This window comes from Danio rerio, chromosome 5, assembly GCF_052040795.2.
Source record: "Danio rerio strain M-AB ecotype USA chromosome 5, GRCz13ab, whole genome shotgun sequence".
Taxonomy (NCBI): Eukaryota; Metazoa; Chordata; class Actinopteri; order Cypriniformes; family Danionidae; genus Danio; species Danio rerio.
Window position 1 is genome coordinate 35,335,324 of NC_141025.1, and position 21,328 is coordinate 35,356,651.

At 35.5% G+C, this 21,328-nt stretch overlaps 1 protein-coding gene across 10 annotated transcripts in view; it reads right to left on the minus strand.

Annotated features, from left to right (window-relative positions):
• fibcd1b (fibrinogen C domain containing 1b) overlaps positions 1 to 21,328 on the minus strand; it is a 279,505-nt gene that overhangs the window by 253,580 nt on the left and 4,597 nt on the right. The window lies entirely within an intron of this gene.

The window sequence follows — 21,328 nt, forward strand, 5'->3', positions numbered from 1 at the left end:
TGTCAATAACGATAAAAAAATTTGATATAAAGCGCTACAGTTTGATTAAAATGTGCCTGCTGAGCACGCGCCTTGTAAGAAATGCTAATAAGCTTAGGGTTTTTTTTTCAATCGAGGAGCATGGCTGTGCGCGACGCAAGCAGTGCACATGTGACATGCTTAAATTTTCTAGGCGCACCTAGTTGAAAACCACTCAACTTTTCTGAATGCCACGGGCACACCGTGATTCATGTAAGCAGAACTAACCAATCTGCTTCTCACTTTGTATGCATATACACATTATGATAATAATAATTTCAGCACACTCAGACAAACACAGAGCACTCAAACACTGCAGTGCTTTTTTCATTATTTTTCATACAAACTAGTGTTGGAACAGCAGCAATTGTTTGTTCGTTTGTCATCCTCTGAGAAAAAGGTTGATGGTTGGCAATTTATGAGATGCCAGAGAAGCATGAGCGCAAACCCAATGTCAAAATGACATGTGAAAATGGTAAAGGAAACTGAATCCACGTGCTCACGCTTTTCACATGCTTTTAGATGCAACATGTGAAAGGTCTCCGGTTGGATTTCGCAATCTTAGGTCAGAATAACACAAGCGAAAATGAGTGTATAGCAGCAGTGAGAAGATTGTAAATAAAAAAGCATTTAATGATGTCACCAGAGTGGCTTTTTGGTTTCTTTTCCTGTGCATCAGAGCCACTAGGCCCCTTCCTGAAAGTTTTTTTAGCATAGAGGGTAATATCATTCAACTTCACTATTTGTAATGTTGCAGTATGTAATTGAATAATGGTGGTTAGTTCCTTTACTTGAAAGCTCAGATTTGATGATTATAAATTGTTTTGTTAACAGAGTTTGAGGTTTACTGTATCATTATTATTCACACCTTAAAGTTTGCTTTGATTGTTCAGTGTTTACACTTTACCATATAGCACACACTTTTTATTAACATTTTTAGTTTACTTTTTAGTAACATTTTATTAATTAAGAGTGACTCTTAGCAATTATGATTATTTTATTAATACACTTAAGGGACCAGATATTTTGGTTTGTTTTCGACCATTAAAACTGTTTGCCTTAGTAATGTTAGCAAATTAAAATAAAATAGTTAAATCAAGAAAAAATCTAACATCCTAATATATTAATCTAATATTCCTCAAATGAAACAAAATCAATAATTATTGATATTGAATGATATGAAACATTACATTGTGATATAATTTTTTTTTTCTTCAGTATCGTCCAGCCCTACTGTCACTTGTATTGCATTGTATTGAATTGTATTATATACAGTATTGGGTTGTGACAATATGGTGTTAGATCACAATACATGTAACTTTATCCATGGGTAGTTAGTTTTATCTAAGACAGAGCTTTAAGTATATTCAACCTAATGAAGTAAATTGAGTTAAAATTATTATTATTATTTTTTATTTGGCCACCATGCTAACCCCTTAGCCACTGTTCTAGCCTGAAACTTGGCTGGTCAGTCTATCCATTTCAAATCCATTCCTTTAAATTAAAAAGTTAAATTCATAGAGGTATCAATACAAAATATAAAATGAATCTCATAAAATAAATATCTCCTAAAACAGGACAATGACCCATTTATAACACACATTCTTTAATAAGTTTTAATAAACACATTGTCTTTCTTTGGTGGCCATATGATCTTGTAAAGTCATATCCTCAAATGGATTTTTTTTGTTTTGACTAATTAATGTGTTAAAGTTCAGTTGCATCTGGATGCAGTTTTTATGGTGCAAGCTAGGACTGCATGTCTCAATGATGCAATGTCAGACACAATGCAATCAATGGAGCTAGTGACGTCAGGTGAGCTCACTAAAAAGCATTGTATGCAGCTCAGATTGCACTGCACCAGGTCTGCATCCAGATCACTCTTTTAAAGTTTGGCACTCTGACATAGTTTGGAATTAGAACTGGAATTGATTGCATAAATCCTGTGAACGCATACACTGTCTATGCTGGAGTGGCACTCTTAAAAGAGAGCAGAAAATCGAGGTAAAATCAGCATGAACTGGAAGTTTTATTTCACTTATTTCAGTATGATGATGTACTTTTAATGGGCTAAATGCACATGCACGTTTTATGCTTGAACAACTAAATGAATGCTTAAGTCTATTTATCTGATAGTATTTTGATTAAATTGCTGTAAAAGGAGTCTTATGGAAATGAAAAGAGTCACATATACCTTTCACTGGAAGTGTATTGGTGGCTAGAAAACACTTTCATGCATATAGCCCACTGAAACGAAATATTAAGTAGAAGGCGGGGTTTTCTTTTTGCGCATCATTCCCTCATAGCAACCTTATGGTATGAGGGGCGTGGTTAAGAATACTGTGGCTGAATTGGTCGAACTGAAATCAACAGAGTTCTTGAAGATTACCAAAACAAACTTTGTTTTAGTTGATTACCTCAGTTTAATTGTTCACCTAAAGAATAACAATGTGCACTAGCAAAAAAAAAACATACTACATTTTCATTTCACACAGAGTTTAAATTAGGACCTGGCATTTATTGTAGTTTTTGTAATACGATTAAAAGATTTTTTTATTCTTTTTGAAAAAATTTTTAATATTCTTATCATGTAAGTGCATTATCAAAGAAAGGTGGGCCATAGCAAGCACTGAGAGACTATGTTAGATATCCAAAGAATACCTGCATTCACAGCATCAATATGAGAAAAAAAGAGAAAATGGATTTCCAGTGGCAGTACCGCATTAGACTACTGTCTATACCATTGAATATAATGTTCAATAATGCAAGGGGGATTATACCAAAAAACAGATTTTACTAGTAAAAATGTAGTCAGTTATATGTAGTCAGTAATAAAGTGCAAGCAAACTTTTCTAACATAATTCAGCTTCAGAATCATGATTTTTATTTGTATTCGCCCATTGCCCTGTGACAGGACCAAATTCAAGACAATTCTGGCGCACTATGCTAGGTCAAATTTAGCATTGCATTAAACTGAAATTAATTGAATCTTTTATTTGGATTTATTCTATTTAATTAATGTGTTTAATAATAATAATAATAATAATAATAATCTTTTACACAATTAAAATATTGTGACACTATTATTCATTATCATAAATTGTATTGAATCTTGACATGGGAGTATTATTACACACCTATTCATTATTATTTATGTCTAATAGATTGATCTCATATTTTCCAACTGTTTATGTTCACAAATGACATTTGAAAAACTAATAAACTTTGGTCATTATACTGAATTAATTTTAGCTTAGGCGAAAATAAAAAGAATATTTATTGAATTTTATAATTTATTTCATTGTTTTATCATTTTAAGGGGGACAAAAAAAAACCTATAGAAATTGCTAGATGAATAAATGTCACTTGACATAGCCACGTTTATGGGAATCCTCAACAAGACAGGCAATTAGACATAATTTCTGTGTATTTGACTGTTCAAGCACAGTAAGTCCTAAACGTGAACTGATTCATGAACGTTTGCTACTGAGTTTGTGTCAATCACAGAGCAAGTACCACATTACTGTAAGTGCTTTTTTCACATCAATTTATTGTTCTCAAGTCTAAGACCAAGTACAGAGGCTCTGTTTTCTCATTCCTGTACGTTTTTATCACTCTAATGTGACAACTTTATGTTCATTTTGGATTTAAAGTAAAATAAACAAAAAAGGAAAAACTAATTTGAAAGATATACTTGTCAGCGCATTTTTTATACAAGTACCTTAAGCCCAAACAAACAGAGCAGTGTATGTGATAGCTTATTGACTCACTGACTGATATTTTACCAAAACAATTTATATACTAACTAAAAATCATCTTCATACTGCATTATATGGTATATTATTAATTAGGAAGTATGATAATACTATATACATGAAACTAAACAATTCTTGAGATTTCATTGGGACAACTTAATTTTTTTTATGTTCAATTCACATAAATTTGTTAAGTGTTAAGTTAACTTAATTGATTTGTGTTGGGACAACATGAATGAATTGTGTGGAACCCTGAATGTTGTACAGTGTACAGCTTGTCATATCAAAATCTATATAATTTTTTTTATTGCACTAAATTTCAACGGTAATGAGGTGCCACTGTATACCTGATCTACAAACTTGAAACATTTGAAATGAAAATGTTACCATTTTACAGATGTTACTGTTTGCCCTAACGAATAGTCTGCTCAATCTGAGTCAATTGCAACATCTCCATCCCCCAACTCAAACTGTCAAATGTTCTTTTTAGGAGGCACAACATACAATATATAACTAATATTGCATTTGCCGTGCTACCAAATCATGTGCCACCATCTGCACAAACTGCTTTCAGATATTAGTCAGGAGCCCTGTTGTCCATCAACAACAACTCTACAATCTACAAATCCCATAATGTTTGGTATGTAATCATTATACAACAAATGAACCAATTATCGTTAATGAGATATGGCTTATGGCTTATTTATTTGAGTAAACAAATGCATGCAAGAAAATTGGCTCCCTCAGTTTAGTCTTGGTTCCTCCTCGATCTTTTTTCTCTCTCTCTCTCTTCACATCTCCTTAAACATCGTCTGGAGTTTGTCCTTGCTAGTGTATGACATTTGGCTTACTCACTGGGGAGTTTGTAAGGGACTATTCTCTGCAAAGCTGCTTTGGAACAGTATGTAAATTGAATTGGAATAGAGGACAGAAGGAGAAAGGCCTGGATGGCAGCAGTGAAACTGGCAATGTAGTTAGAGGCAACATTAAAGACGGCAAGTGAGTGGAAAAGAAAGGGCTATGTGGTGGTTGGAGAACACGAGCAGCTGGCTGATAGTTACTGAGGACAGATGTCAGCAGATGAGACTGTAAGAGCAGATGCTCTGGAGAAAACAGCTATTTATCTTCACCTCCATCTTCTTTCCATTCTACAGCTCAGTGTTTTCTGCCCCCCCGTCCTCCTCATTTTATCCCTCACTTTTCCATTCTTATCACAGTTCTGCAGCATGTAATGAACAGTTTGACATTTGAGCGGTAATTCATAATAGAATTAGTCTGTGTTTAGCCCAAGTTTTTCATCATAAAATGCCATTAAGTAGGCTTTTGGTTGTAGCACGCATACATCATTTTACATTTTCATAAACACCGCACATTATTCTTGTATAGACAGAATCTAAGACATACGTAGCATACACTTTATGTTTAAACAAATTTAACTAATGTGTTACGAGTAATCAAAAATACATTCTGTTTAATAGTACAAGGTTGCACCACCTATTGCCATCAGAACTGCTTTAATTCTTCATGGCATATATTCAACAAGCAAAAAATGTGGTATATTTATTTAATTAGAGCATTTATTGTGTATGGCCATGAACTCAAAGTGCTTTACATTCATTAGGGGGGTCTCTCCACACCACCACCAGTGAGCATCCACTTGGATGATGTGACGGCAGCCACTGGACAATGGCGCCAGTGTGCTCACCCCACACCAGCTATTGATGGAATAGAGAGACAGAGATGGAGCCAACTCGGTGGATTGGGAGGCCATGATAGGTAAGGACCAATGGAGGCAATCTGGCCAGGACACCAGGGTTACACAGAGAGTCGGGATCTCAGTTTAACGTCTCATCGGAAAGACGGCACCCACTGACATATACCCTAACCCCAACCTTAAAGGGCCATGAAACCCCCTCGTTTCAGCAGGGTGTTTTCACACCTCTACTTTGGAAAAAGTCAGAAAAGTGGGCGTGTCCAGCTCTGTTTAGGGGTCGGAGGAACTAAAGTGGGAGGGTGTGGGAGTGTCTATTTGGGCACGCGCGAGTTTCAGTCAAAATACACACAGGAGAAAGGGATAGTGTTTAACCTACATGGACATCTGTAGTCGAATTATTTGCCAAATTATTAAATGTTGGACTTTAACTGCAGTTTGGCTCTTTCATTCAGGGAATTCATGCATGCCCCTCGCGACAAACGAGATATTTGATTCGAGGAACTGCTCTAAGCGTGTATTTTTCATGCAATGTTTGATACAGCATGGCGAATGAGAGAAAGAAAAAAAACTCTGCATTTCCCGGAAACTTACACAGCTGGTAGCTTCAGAAGGTGTTATTCCGGTCACAAAATGCGGTGCTAGCATGTTTGCACTCAGTAGAATAGTTAACTTAATTCAATACGAACAAACTGAATAAACAAAGAGAACTGGTCGCTCACTTACCAAATCTGTAGAGACAGGACAACCCCCAGCAACTAGAGCCGTGTCTTTATGGAGAGAATACTACAAGCGAATCCGGATTTGAGCGTTTGCAGATGAGAACAGCTCTCAGGTAAACAATAATCCTCCTTAGACACGTAAGTTATTGTTGTCGAGCGTCGCGTACACTGTTAATCCACACGCGATCCAGATGAGCTCTCACAAAGAGAAAATGAAAACGAAACTTAATGGCAGCAAACTATAAAAGCAACACTTCACGCTTGTTTTGCCAACACAACGTGGCGTCTCTGTGGTGTAAACACGGTGACACTAATGAATATTAATGAAGTTGCAAAATAGAGCGCCCTGATTGGTTTGAACCAAGCCTTACTGCATCTACACTGTAAGACGTAATAAGACTCACTCTGGCACAGACGCCCAGTCTGCACGCTGGAATACAACGCTATCATGTCATGACCGTGACGCAGCTTGAAAAATTCGTTTCAAACAGGAAGTACGAATTTGCTTGAAATAACGCAAAAACAACCAATTTACACTTTTTAGTGAAATATAGGTGTCCTAATAGTGTTTTTAGCAGTGTGGGACACATATACGACTGTCAACAGCTCAAAAAATGTGTTTTGGTGTTTCATGACCCTTTAACCCTAACCCTGACAGTATAGTGTGCCGATCACTTTACTGGGGCATTATTACTCAAGCAGACCACAGGTCCTCCTGCTGGCCTCACTAACATTACTTCCAACAGCAACCCGTTTTTTTCCAGGTGGTCTCCCATCCAGGTACTGACCAGGCTCAGCCCTGCTTAGCTTCAGTGAGCAACCGGTTGCAGGGTGATATGGCCAGGTAGCCAGGTCAGTGTTACAAGTTTAACAAGACCAGAAAATGCTGTGATGTTTTAATGCACAGTTAGTCAGTTTCATAGGTGCTGTGATTGGGGAGTGAGTGACATGCTGCAAGCAGTCAGTAACGAGGTGATTGTGAGAATGTTGTACTGGTGATTGAATCTTGCAGCATGGTGGCTCTGTGACCATTTGTAGTTTATTCGTTTTTACTTTAGGTTTAGTTATGGTTAAACAAAAACGAGACAGCTTTTTATATATTTCATGTTTTCATTATGTTTTTTGTGCTTTTTTGATCAACTATCAAAACTTGTTTTAGTTAGCAACTTTGCTTCCATCACCTTTTAGGTTAATGAAATATCCAAACCAAAAAATGGGTTACATATCTAATAGAGTGTGCTATTGGCACATAAAAACAAGGTTTGAAGTGCTTGTAAACTTTCATTTATGATTTAATAGAAAATATATGATGATAAGTTTACTGATTATTATAAATTTACTTTTGAGTGAAATCTTGATTTAATATTGCAAATACTGTACTGTATATTTCAAATTAAAAATTACATTTTAAAAGTATTAACATTTTGGAGATACTGTCAACATCTAATCAAAAATGTACACTTAAACAATATGTATTATTTCTAAAGGAAGACTGAAATATGGAATGACTTCTTAGCAGACAATCTAATGATGAGTGCACATAGTATGCGGTGTACCACGATGTGACAAAAACAGCACACTACCCACCAGCAGATTTTCAAACAGTCCCAAATCTCAATATGACTTGAGGATAAACATAGCAGACGATGAGCAGGAATAAATTATAATAGTGATTAGAATGTATACATAGATGTTTCCCTTGTGTACTAAAGTAAATGCTAAATATTGGATTATTCAAGTTATAGAATATAGAAGGATTTTACTTTCTAAACCATTGTACTTCTTTTGCTGTAAGAGTGTCTGTATTAAACCATTAAATATTGTATAAACACTTTCCTTATTCATTCATTCATTCATTTATTTTTCGGTTTAGTCCCTTAATCTGGGATGGCCACAACGGAATGAACCCCCAACTTATCCACCATATGTTTTACGCAGCGGATTCCCTTTCAGCCGCAACCCATCACTGGGAAACATCCATACACTCTTATTCACACAAATACAGTACGGACAATTTACCCCACTCAGTTCACCTATACCACATGTCTTTGGGCTGTAGGGAAAACCAGAGCACCCGGAGGAAACCCACATGAACATGGAGAGAACATGCACACTCCACACAGAAATGCTAACTGACGCAACCGAGGCTCAAACCAGCGACCTTCTTGCTGTGAGGCGATCGTGCTACCCACTAAGCCACCATGCCGCCCCACTTTCGTTAACATCTTCTTTTATTATCATTTTAATTGTTATAATATAATACTTGACATTTTTATTCACAAATTAAATTTTTGAGGGTTTTTTGATTGATAAAAAAAATGTAGTTTGCCTGTGATGGACAAAAACATTCAAGTCAAAAACTGCTTATAATGTTTAAACTGACTTACTGACTAAAATCACTTATGTCTATATCTTTTGTATTTTAGCAGATTATTTTATTTAAATGTTCATATTTCACCACATTTTGTATTTTGTTGCCTTTGATGATCAAGATCTGCCACAACATTGTGAAAATTAGAGCATTTCTAAAATATAAATTGTGTGCATCATTGTCACAGGTGATTAGGACAAATCTCATTTTAACTTTTAGCAAAAGGTAACTTTTATTGTGCCGTGTCAAGTGTGGTTAGGACACGGTGTATTGTACTTTATCATTCTTTTGCAGTTTCAATTTGTTGAAGCATTTGTTTCCTCTAAACATGTTTATTCATATATTGTTATCATACATGTTAAGTAAAAAATAAATCCAGCTTAGTCAGTCAATATCAAATTTAGGGCTGCACGATATTGAAAAAAAAAAATTATATTGCAATAAATTTTTTCTCTGCAATATATATTGTAATATAAATATAATTTCACCAGATGACTTAAATAGCTCATTTGCAAAGTCATTACTTTAAATTGACTGGAATGGTTTTCCAGGGGAGTGAAATATAAATAAATTTTTAGGTAATTTATTATATCTATATAATAAACAAACTACAGTCATAAATAAACACAATAGAGTACATTTTTAATTGAAAAAACAAAACAAAACAGCGATTTATGGTTTTCTGAAGAGAGTAACCATCTTAAGGTACAGAAATTGAATAATCAAATGTACAATAATACTGCATAGTCTTCATCATATAAATAATTAAATTAAAGTAATCTCTATTAAACAGGCTTTGATTAGTCACAGGTCTTAAAAACACACGCAGATGAGAAACTTTAACTCTACTATGGTTCAATTTTGTCTCCCCAAATCTCATGTGTTTTGCATTTCTGCAACATGACTACTGCAGATACACACATTGCTATATTGATGCTTAAAAGATATATTGTGCAGCCACAATATATGTGGCTTTATTATATATGTGGCCACAATATATGGTGTTATACACAATAGCAACATATATTGTGATAAAGGCTTCAGCATTTAATCACAAAAGTTGATATCGATAATGCCTACAACCCAGCATGAGAAGTTTTAGTTATTCATTGAGAGACCTTAGATCCACTTAAACCACATTACCAATTTCAGTCGATATCTATTTACAAACCATTAGCTATTACTTTCAACAAGACACCTTACAAACATTTGTGAGAATCCCAAACAAAGACTTCAGTAAAATTATAATGCTCAGATCCCCCATACTCTTCTATCTCATCCGTCCCTATCTCTACTTTTCAATTTTCCTCTATTCACCTCTCCCTCTTTACCTGTTCACCTCTCTCCATCTTCATATACACTCTATTACTTTCTCTCTCCTCTTTCCTCTGCTTTTCCCTCACTTACTCATTCATTCTCTCCACTGGTCTGTCTCCATCTATTCTCTGTCTCTCCCTCCATCAATCCATTCTCCGGACATGTAGTTAAGCAGCCAAGGCCTATTGCACTCTGCAAGAGAATGGATGGACTCGCCTGGGTATACATTAACCCGTCCTGTTATTAGATCTCCTTCCATTCAATGGTTTTGGTTGGTGTCCCATTTCGAAGGGTCTCCCCTCATTAGAGTTATTCCCAGCAAGATCTCCAATAGACCAGCCAAAGAGGTTTCCCAGCTCATTACGGCTCTGGCCAATCACGTATAGTAGAGTGAGTTTGGAAAGGACAGATGACATGATGACTGGACTTTTCCGCTCTTGTGAAAAAGGAAATTTGTCTTCCCTATGGCTTTGGCAGGGTTCTTGTGGTATAAAATAACGAGGTGTGATGATACCCCAAAGACAAAGAAACAAAAACATACTGTAGCTAATGTTTCACAAAAAGCATGACATACTTCACATATATAGTTACATTAGGGCTAAAAATACGTGACCCTTTCTTGGTTTCAGCATCAAATTTACTAAAGTGATAGAGTAAGCACACGCATGATACAAAATCTCTTATTTATTTAGCCGGGATGGGGTCTGACATTTAAAAGTGAGAGTTAATGATAATTTATATGTTTGGAGTAAGGGCAGTGTAAGAAGACAGCAAAAATCAGATAGTTACAAAATTTGAGTTTACAAGTGAAAACAAAAAGTTGCAAAGTAAGTTATACAGACTCCCAAGTTTTTTGTGATTCTGCGATCACTGAATTTAGCGCAAAATCAACAAAAAGTCGTTAATTTTTTGTGATCCTGCTAAATTCTTAAATAAATGCAAAATAATCACAAAAAATTTTAATAATCTCATAAAACATCCAATTCCAAACCATATAATCAAATTAGATTTCTTTCAGTTTGCAATGAATTGTTTTAGATGACTTATAGACACTGTATATGCAGCACCCTCACAATCTTAACATTACATGTAAGTGGGGCGGAATTGTTTTGCAGCCGGTGCAGTAAGCAGACGCGGATGAAGCCAATGCAAAGATCTGATTAGACACCCTGTAGTGCAAATTGGGTGTTTTGTGCATTTGACATGCTTCAGACAGTAAAAGAATCTAGAAGCAAACATCTAACAAACGGAGCAATCGAACAAACAGAAAAGCAAGCATTGAATTAAAGGACATTATTTGTGCTTTACATGTAAGGATGGTTTTATAATTTTTGTGAAATTGATAAATGATTTTGTTAAATTCAATTATTTCCCAGCAGTTAACTAGGGAAAACGATTCCATGCCATTGATGAGTTTTATGGCAATATGTGTTTTAGGTGAATTACAGTAGTGGTAGCCCTAACGCATGTCCTGAGTGAGGTGCATGATGTCAGATGCTCCGAGGAGTGAAATCTGAGAGAGAAATTAAGATCATGGATAAAAATAATATTTATACAACCTTCCTTTGGCTTAATGCCTACCGCTGTAGATCTTATGTTCATGATTTGTGTCTTTGTGATACTGTATATATCTTTTATTATATATATATATATATATATATATATATATATATATATATATATATATATATATATATATATATGTATATATATATATATAGGCTGGTTATATAGCAAATATAGGTCTACGAGTCTACGTTAATTTAAAATATTAGTTGCAAATAACCTTAATAAAAATAAAATAAAATTAAAAAAATATGAATACAGTAATTTCCATTATTACGCAGCATAATATTTTTATTTATCAATTAATTAAACAACATTTATTTTGACGTTATAAAAGTATATAAAATAGGGTCAAGGTATGTAATATACTCACTATCTTTCAGCTTAGTCCCTAATTTATAAAGGGTTGCCCCAGAGGAATGAACCAGTCTGGCTAAGTTATTATTATAATTTGATTAAATAGATGAGAATTGTACAAACAGATACAACATGGTTTAAAAGATAGTAGCAGTAGTAGCTGAACTGAATTGAATTGAATAGAATAATACAGCTTTTTTCCATAGGAAAAAAAAAATGTATTACTCAATTAAAATTCATCTTTTTTAAATAGCGCTTTACAATGTAGAATGTGTCAAAGCAGTTTAACAGAAGCTCTAGTGAATTAGTATTAAACTTAAAAAAAAAAAAAAAAAAAAAAAAAACTTTTTTGAAAACTTTGACCCTTACTGTACATCATGCAGCCTTGGCATAACCACTAATTAGGATGTTACAGTACAGTATAAACCACTAGGATAATCAAGTCATTAACATTTAAATACTGTAATAATCAGAGAGCTGATATTTGGTTATTTATTTGAGTACTTAGAAATGTCTAAATATTGTAAATGCAATAATGCAAACAACGCTAGTTGTGCATGTGTTGACACTAATTAATTCTGTTTTTGTTTATTAATGAAGTAATTAAGCAAAAAAATATGGGGCTGTGCTGTGGACTACCAACTGTAATAAAAAAAAAAACAAGTATGTTCAACAAATATAAAGAGGAATTTAAATAACAAGCAAGTGGATGTATGCCAATTGCATAATTCAGTCAGACAAAATTGTACTTATTTAAAGGTTCATTTTGAAGATTGTAATCTATATATAACCCAGTTCTGAATATCCTTCTCTAAAACTGGAAAGATGATTTAAAGTATTTCCATCATTACGACATTCCCTTTGCAGGAGACATAATTCACATTACATTTAATCCAGATCCAACAATAATATGCAATATAATATATTCAGTAGAAGAAGCAAATACAATTCAAACAAAGCTTTCATAGATTTAAATTTAAAGAACTATTCTTGGTGAAAAGCCACTATACACACACACACACAGAGTATTTGAATTAAAGGGTTCTTTGTTTGAACTGTCTGGATTAAATGACATGAGTCATCCAGGCAGCATCTTTAATGTGACTCACTGGTCTGAGTTAAAAACAGCCCATTTGAAACATCCTCACTTTAATTTATGGTTTAATGTGTCTTCCATATCTGAAATCTTCATGCAATTTTAATTCATAGCTGATGCATACTGCGTGTGTTTGGCTTGCGGAAAAATAGAAACTTTTCTTCTTTTTTTTTTGGATTTCTTCCACTCATTGAGTTTTATGTCAGAGCCAAAATGGGGCAGGAAGGCTGCTGATTGATAAGTCATCACACACACGCTTTATTCCTGATGGATTTCGGCATGGATACTCAGCCTCCAGAACTTTCTGAAACTGTGCAGTTTGTTGCCAGGATACGTGAGCTCCTGGTGTGTTTGTATTCCGAGCAGGTGCTCAATAGCTGACAATATATGTGTGTGTGTGTGTGTGTGTGTGTGTGTGTGTGTGTGTGTGTGTGTGTGTGTGTGTGTGTGTGTGTGTGAGAGAGTGCGAACGTATGCGAGTGTGAAAACAAGACTGAGTTGAAGACGTTACCCCCTGCAGTTAAATCAAGAGCTCAATAAGCCCCGATGCCTGAGAACATCACATTATTTAAATCAAAAGCTTTAAACATTAGCATTCACAAACGCTGTCCACTCCGTTTCATCTCTCATGTGCCTTTGATTGCATATCAAGCCAATCCATTACCGATAATACATTAGACTGGAACAGATGAAAACTACTACTGCAACTACTATTGCATTTGGAATAGAAACCTATTATCTTGAGCTGTGCTTTATGTTTTGACTGCACTACAGAAAGCCTGCTATCTATTGACCCTCACACAGGGGATCTTGGTCACATTGGGTGGTTGGCTCATTGGAAAAAATGTACCAGCTATGAATAAAGTTTGACAATTATTACTTTTGCTAGTCAAATCACTGTGCTATTCAAAAGCAGCATGAACTAACTCGCAGTTCTAAGAACCACATAGCAGGTGCTTAAATTTCAAAGAACTTAATTATTACACAGAGGTTAAAAAAACTAAATTAAATTAAGAGACTAATGCTTTGTTCAGACGGCAGGAGATAATTTTTTTGAACATGCTATTTTATTATGATGATTCACTGACATTAAAAAATGTGCTAATGTATGATTACCTGATTATTATAAGGTATACTCTATGCATTAAGGCAGTGGACCCGGCACTGGTCTGTGGATCAATTGCAGTACAGAAGTCATGAATTATTTACATTTGGAATGATCTTTTATTTTGAAAAAAAAAACATTTATTTTGAAAAAAGAACATATTCTCTCTGCTATATCTAGACACTTGAGCGCCAAAGTTGAACTCACAAGCTAGCAAAATGAGTAAGAAACAGACGTCTTTGAAAAGTTTCATTGCGTAGAGGAAAAAGCTTAGTGAAGGACCAATAAACTGCCAAGAAAAGAATCCACAACCCATTTGTCAACAAATCAGGTGAATCCAGCATGTCTGTGCAGGAAGAAGATCAACTGCTGGAGATCGCAAATGATGGCGGTTTTAGGGGTTGTGCACACAAGACGTATTTTCCATGCAAATTCGTTATTTCCAATGGAGGCACATAGATTGCGTCGCATATTGAGTAGAGGCTCAAGCTCAAGTACCCAAAGTCCCTCTCTGCACTAATGGAACGTACACATTTTGGTAAAATAATTACTTCTGATAAACACAGAGCATTTTTTTTCTCCATGAATAAAACTTGTATCAGAGTTACAATTTTTGTCAGCTTGACATCCTCTAAGAAAATGCTGATGTCACAAAATACGTAGAACCACACACCCCAACACCCTCAGCTGTGCTAAAATATTCAAGAGTTGGTCCGCGGTGATATAAAGGTTTAGGACCACTGTGTTAAGACATGATTTAAGGCTGGGTTGATGATAAAATGTTTATATATGAATAATTTTTATGTTCTTTGTTTTGTTTTGTTTTTGCTTGAAATTCAAATGGATGTGACGATTCTGAGAAGCGTTATTCATGTTCTATGACACATGAAACTAATAAAATAATGAAAATAGAGAGGCATTCTGTACTGCAATGTATAATGTAACTAAAAGGCATTAGTTCAAACTGTTGTCGCAAATAGCTGTATCTACAAATGTGGTCATTAGAGCCAACAAAGCCTTCTCTGCTGACCCAAACACACATCAAACATTAGAATCACGAATTTACTTTTCATACATTTTCCATGAATTAGGGCTGCACAACATAATTTCAGCAACATCGCAATGTGCAAGTCTGCCATAGCTGCATTGCAGGAATCTACAATGTAGGTGAGATTATAGCTGACAAGACATTACAGTTAACAACATAGTGGAGTAATTTTATATTTGAACCTTAGAGTGAAAGTTTGTTTGCATGTGTATTTAAGGCCTGACTGTAAAGGGGGTCACACACCGGATGCGCCACATCATGACACATCACGAAGCACAATGCATTTTAGAATTCTAAACATAGAATTCTATCAGGGTACACACACCAGAGCGGCAAATAAGTTAAGTTGGCGGTTCATTGCACTGTGGCGACCCCAGATTAATAAAGGGACTGAGCCGAAATGCAAATGAATGAATGATTATTTAATTTCTGCTTCTGAATACTGTTTGACTCATCAGAAAACCATAAATCCTTGGTTCTCTGTTGCATTTAACTTTGCTTGTCATTTTTTTTTTATTATATTTTATGCAGATACGCTCCCCTACAGAATCACCCCAACCGATCTAAAATTATGAATTCTTTACAAGCTATTTAAGTCATCTGCTGAAATTGTATTTATATAATAATTTATATAAAATTACTGCAATATCATTTTTTCCCAATATCGTGCAGCCCTACCATGAATGTTTATTAAATAGTGTCCTATAGTCTGTTCTCTTCATTTAATCGCTTTTTCTCTCGGTTGCGCAACATTCAGTAGGGTATTTTTATATTAGAGCTTTTGGCCAATCATATTTCAGCAATCTTATTGCCAGCATCAAAAAAATCTGCCTGGAGGCTGTTAGAATCAGCAGTGCAGAGGTTTGTAGCATGAAAAAAAAGCAATGAACCGGTTGCTTTAACCAATAAAATTTTAAATTGTTTGTTCTTAAGAGCATGATCTATTAAAGTCCATATGTCACACTAAGATTTCTTCACTAAAAGCACTTCACTACTGTAACCAGTCTTAGAATGGTAGTTCCAATCACATAATATTCGTTTTAAAAGTGGCCTGCCTTCTTACTTAGAACCCCTATGCGCTTTACAGTTCATTTCCAAGAAGCTGACATTTCCATGAAATTCTCAAAATCAGAATGTTGTACTGTACTTTGAGTTTCTGCTATTTTCCTGTATCTTCAAAATCTCAAAAAAAAAAAACACTCATGAAATACTATATTACACATACTATTACCGTAATGTCTTCCATTAGCATTTTTCAACAAAATACTTCAACTAATTGAACAGTGGGTGGCTCAGTAGTTAGCACTGTCGCCTCACAGCAAGATGGTCGCTGGTTCGAGTCCCAGCTGGGCCAGTTGGAATATCTGTGTGGAGTTTGCTTGTTTGCCCCGTGTTGACGTTGGCTTCCTCAGGGTGCTCCAGTTTTCCCTAAAGTCAAAAAGACATGCTGTATAGAGTAGATTGGTTGCCCATAGCTTATGTGTGTGTATTTCCCAGCACCGGGTTGCAGCTGGAAGGAAATTCGTTGCATAAAACATATGCTGGATAAGTTGGCGGTTCATTCCTCTGTTGTGACCACTGATGAATAAAGGAACTAAGCAAAAGGAAAATGAATGAATGAATGAATGAATGAATGAATCAATCAATCAATCAATCAATCAATCAATCAATCAATCAATCCATCAATCAATCAACAAATGAATGAATAAATAATTGAAGAGCAGCACTGAAGCACAACAGTCATCACACATTATGTGATCAAACCTCATGCTTTGTAAAGGCTCATGTAAGTATGAAGCAGCCTCATTTTAAGTCTCTCTTTGAGAAACGGTCATGCCAACATTTTTGTTGAGTGTCAAATCATTCACACTGCTCATGCACAGGCAGCTCAGTCAAGCATGCAGGATTCTCTTTAAACCATCGGCTCTGACACTTTCACAGTTTAGTAATGCTACAAAAGATGAAGGCATTTTATATATTGATTGACACCACGAGTTTACCTTACAAGACCGAGTGCATAACCAGAGACAGATCACATGCACGCTGCATGATAATAACTAAACAGCAAGATGCACGGCAGGTGCTCACCTAAATCCGGTACAAGCATTACAAGTGGGATTTGGTTCACATTATATGCCGCTTTGTTACTAGTGTCAGCAATGAGAGAATATACGTGAATCGTTTTAATCATTCATATTCACATAACCTTTCATGCACTCAGACTGCCAGCATAGTCATCAGTGCCGGTGGAAAATGCGACCACATGGGGAAACGTGGCATAATCTTTAAAAAAATAATGAGCAGAATCAACAATGAACTATTTTCCAGCATCAGGCTGATTCTACAGATTAAACGTGGCATTTCTGTGACCGCCTCATCGTTCAGTCAGCTTATTATTTCAGCGTGACTTCGCTGCAAGACATGACCTGGGCATAAAGCACCAACAAAATAAAGCATTGTACATCAACTGAAACTCTATCCACCGTGACAGGTGATTATATTACAGGATTTGTTGTGAAACAGCAGGGTTTCTATAATGTGTTGGTTAGAGGATTATGCCCTATGATTTATGTAATTTTGCATAATGTATGGCTGTCTGATGAAAGGCGAAGTGAAAGAAGAGAAAAATACAAGAAAGGTTGTTTCGTCCATGAGCGTTTCTCTTGGTGTTCGAAGAATTGTGCATCTTTTTTTCAAAGTGGCTCCAGTGGCCGTCTTGATTTTTTTTTGTAAGTCAAAAGAAAATGTTGTTTTTCACATAATGGTGTGATCATATTAGAGAAATGTCAGGAAAAAAAACTGACGAAAGTGTTATGGTACATATAGCACAACTTAAACAGATTCCACTTCCAAATCAAACAGCTTCCTGTAGGTTAGAATGGCAAATTTTGGGAACAATCTTTCACCCTCATGCAAAATCATGTAAGTTTTTTTAATGCTGCAATGTTGTAAGTCAAGCTTGAGTCAAATATGGACAAAACAAACTGTTGGGTTAAAAAGTGTAGTTTAATGTTATTGACAAAATTAACCCAATGTTGAATTTGTCCATATTTGACCCTCTTTTTCAGTTACAACAATGCAGCATTTTTTAAGTGTTGATCCCTATTGAATTTGGAAACCTAGACTCATTGAAGATATGTGTCAAGGGCTTTATTTTTGAGAACCGAGAATTATGTAACCGGGTCTATGTTTGCTTGTGGATTTTGTTTTCACAAACCCACTAATCACCATGTATATTTTTAACAATCTCAATTACAATACTGGGGCACCTTTTCTAATACATGCCTTTTCATGTAAATCCACCAGAGGCCACTCTGTATATTACTGCCAATCTCAACGTCTTTCTCATGCACATCTGTGAGAGAGAAGGCTTGTCATTGTGCACATTATATCACTATAATATCAACTGACCCAAACACCCTGTTCCCTGAACCCAATCAATAGTGTTTTTAAAAGCAAACTAAGAGAATGCTTTTATCATGATTTCATACTGTAAATGGGTTTCCTTTTACCTAGTTTCTAGAACCACCCTTCACTGGACGCGATCCCCAATCCACTATAATCAGCTTTCCAAGTCTGAGACCATTTATGGTGAACCAACAAGCAAACCAATCACGCTGGAAAAGTCATCTATACGGAGGTAAGCAGTCAGTGGTACCAACCCATAACATTCAATTAAACACAAAATGAAGCCATATGTTCCCACGAGCGCATATTTCCCACAAGCCTGTGTTGGAATCTGACCAGCAAAATTTAAAAAAAAAAAAACTATGACAACCATCTTTTCAGCAATTTAAACAAAAAAGAGACTGAGTCTTAGCACACTTTGAGGCAGCTTTTTTATGGTCTTACTACCTAATAGGGCTGCACGATATTAGAAAAAACTGACATTGCAATATTTTTATTCACTGCGATATATATTGCGATATAATTGCAATTTTACCAGATGACTAGACAGCTTGTAAAGATTGAGATAATTCTGTAGGGGAGTGTATCTGCATAAAATAATGTATATTTTTAAAATGACAAGTATAGTTAAATAAATAAAACAGACAAAAGATCCAAATAAACAAAGATTTATGATTTACTGGAATGTCAAACAGTATTCAGAAGCAGAAATTTAATAATCACTGTATAATAATAAAAATAATAATAACAATATATTGTTTTAATTGAGTACAATTGTTTCATTTATTGTGTCCAAATGTTTAGGTTTGCTCAAAATAATTGCACGCCTTAAAAATAACTGCAAATAATAAACTTTCATTTGAAGGTTGAAATATGAAATTACTCCACTATGTTGTAAACTGTAATGTCTGTTCAACTATAATCCTGACTGCATTGCAGATCCCTGCAATGTGACTATTGTGGACTCGCACATAGCAATATCGATGCTGAAACAATATATTATGCAGTCCTACTATCTATCAGGGAATTGGGCAGCATTTGTACATAAGGGACAAACAGTATTTGGACAGACCTTTGATGCAGCATATTGGTTTAATGATTTACAACAAAACGGAAAGCTTTGGTGATAACTAACTGAATATTTAATTGATGAAATAGTAATTTACCACACCTTAAAGCACATTTAAACGCAAACTGACCACCAACAACAACTTTCAAAGATTTTCCTTTTTCTTAAATGTCACTGAATTGATTGCACAGGATGGTGTAATACCATAGGCAGTAAAGAATCCATCTATGCTGCCTAAAAAATCAATCAGATAAAGGCATTTCAGTAAAGAGGATGTGACACCTTCATTGGAAGTAGATGTGCATTGTTGTTTCCTTCCTTCTACCTGTATGCGAAAGTAGCACCTTTAGCTTTCAGACACAACCAAAGCTTGTAAAACAAAGCAGAAACCACTTCCAGGTTGATTATTCATTAGTGGCACAACTAATAAGCAATCAGCAATTCCATTGGCTACAGTTGAACTATCACCAGCCAAGTTTCCTGGTTCTCGCCCCATCTCTTTTGAAGCAGTTTGTATACAAATCTTCTGCTTACTCACTACTCTGTCCCTTCCATCATTATGCACCTAAATGCTTTATATTCACTAAAACAGCATTGCTATGCTCAGCTGATTGGTCTCTAAACTATGTACACAATGCTGTGCTTTTTTTCACAGCCTCACACAGAAAGCTAATAAACTGTTCACAAACATGTTTCTTTGGTTGTTGATTTCAACTGTCAACAGTGTTTCTCGGAATTCACTTATGCAACTAGGCATCCTGCCGTTTGCATTTAGTATGTAAAAATGTAATTTGCGTTGAGCAACATGAGGGCAAAACAAGCTGAAAGCAAAAAGATGCAGCGTCACTGGACTGACCAAATATTGTGATTTCCGCCACAGCAATTCGAACAAACACTTCTTTCCACCTAGTAATTGTCCTGCTGATTAACAAAGACAAATAGTTATTTTGGAAGCTGCATTCTTGTGAAATCCTCTTGTCAAGAAGCACATTTGTATGGGCATGACGTTTCTACTCTGTCACTCTCCGTCTGTCTTCCTCCCTGGACCCTGTCTGAAGGTGTAGTGTTTACAAGGTATGGATTTCATGCTTCCCTGATCCTATTTGTGGTATACTGGCTGTGGAGATTAGTATCTTCACTCACAATTGTGTTTGAGCTGGTGTGTTGAGGATGACAACATTTATGGTGTGTGTAAAGGAGAGACTGTCTTAAAACAAATTTTAACTTCTGCCTTCTCACAACCTTGCTCACAAACACACACATAAACGCATGCGCATCATTGATGTAAATCTACGGTGCTTACTGCTTTCACCATCCCAGCGTGCTTCCACTCTGCCTTTTAGATGGTGAAAAAGAAAGAACACTGCATTCTTTCTTAAGTAGAAGCTTTTTGTCAAGTAACTCACTGTGCCGATGGAAAAACCAAGTCATTTTCTGTCACTATGCCCGCCAAGTAAATGGTTCATAATATCAGATGGCAAAAAAAGGAAGAAAAGGAAATAAAAAAGAAACTTAAGAAATATTTTTGACCAGTTCTCAACTGAGCCTAATTGTGCCCACATATTGCTGAGTAAAAAGAAATGCCTTTCTAACCTACTGTGATCTTACTCTGAAAAACCGACCACAAATCTAGAGCAATTCAAGTTGAACATAATTTTAAACAGTCTACTTAAATGTACCCGTTTTAATCTTTGAAGATGAAATTCAATGTCTATTTAGTGGTGTTCTAATGTCATCGCTTCACTAATATCCTCATTAAAATGTAAATAAATACGTGTAAAGAGC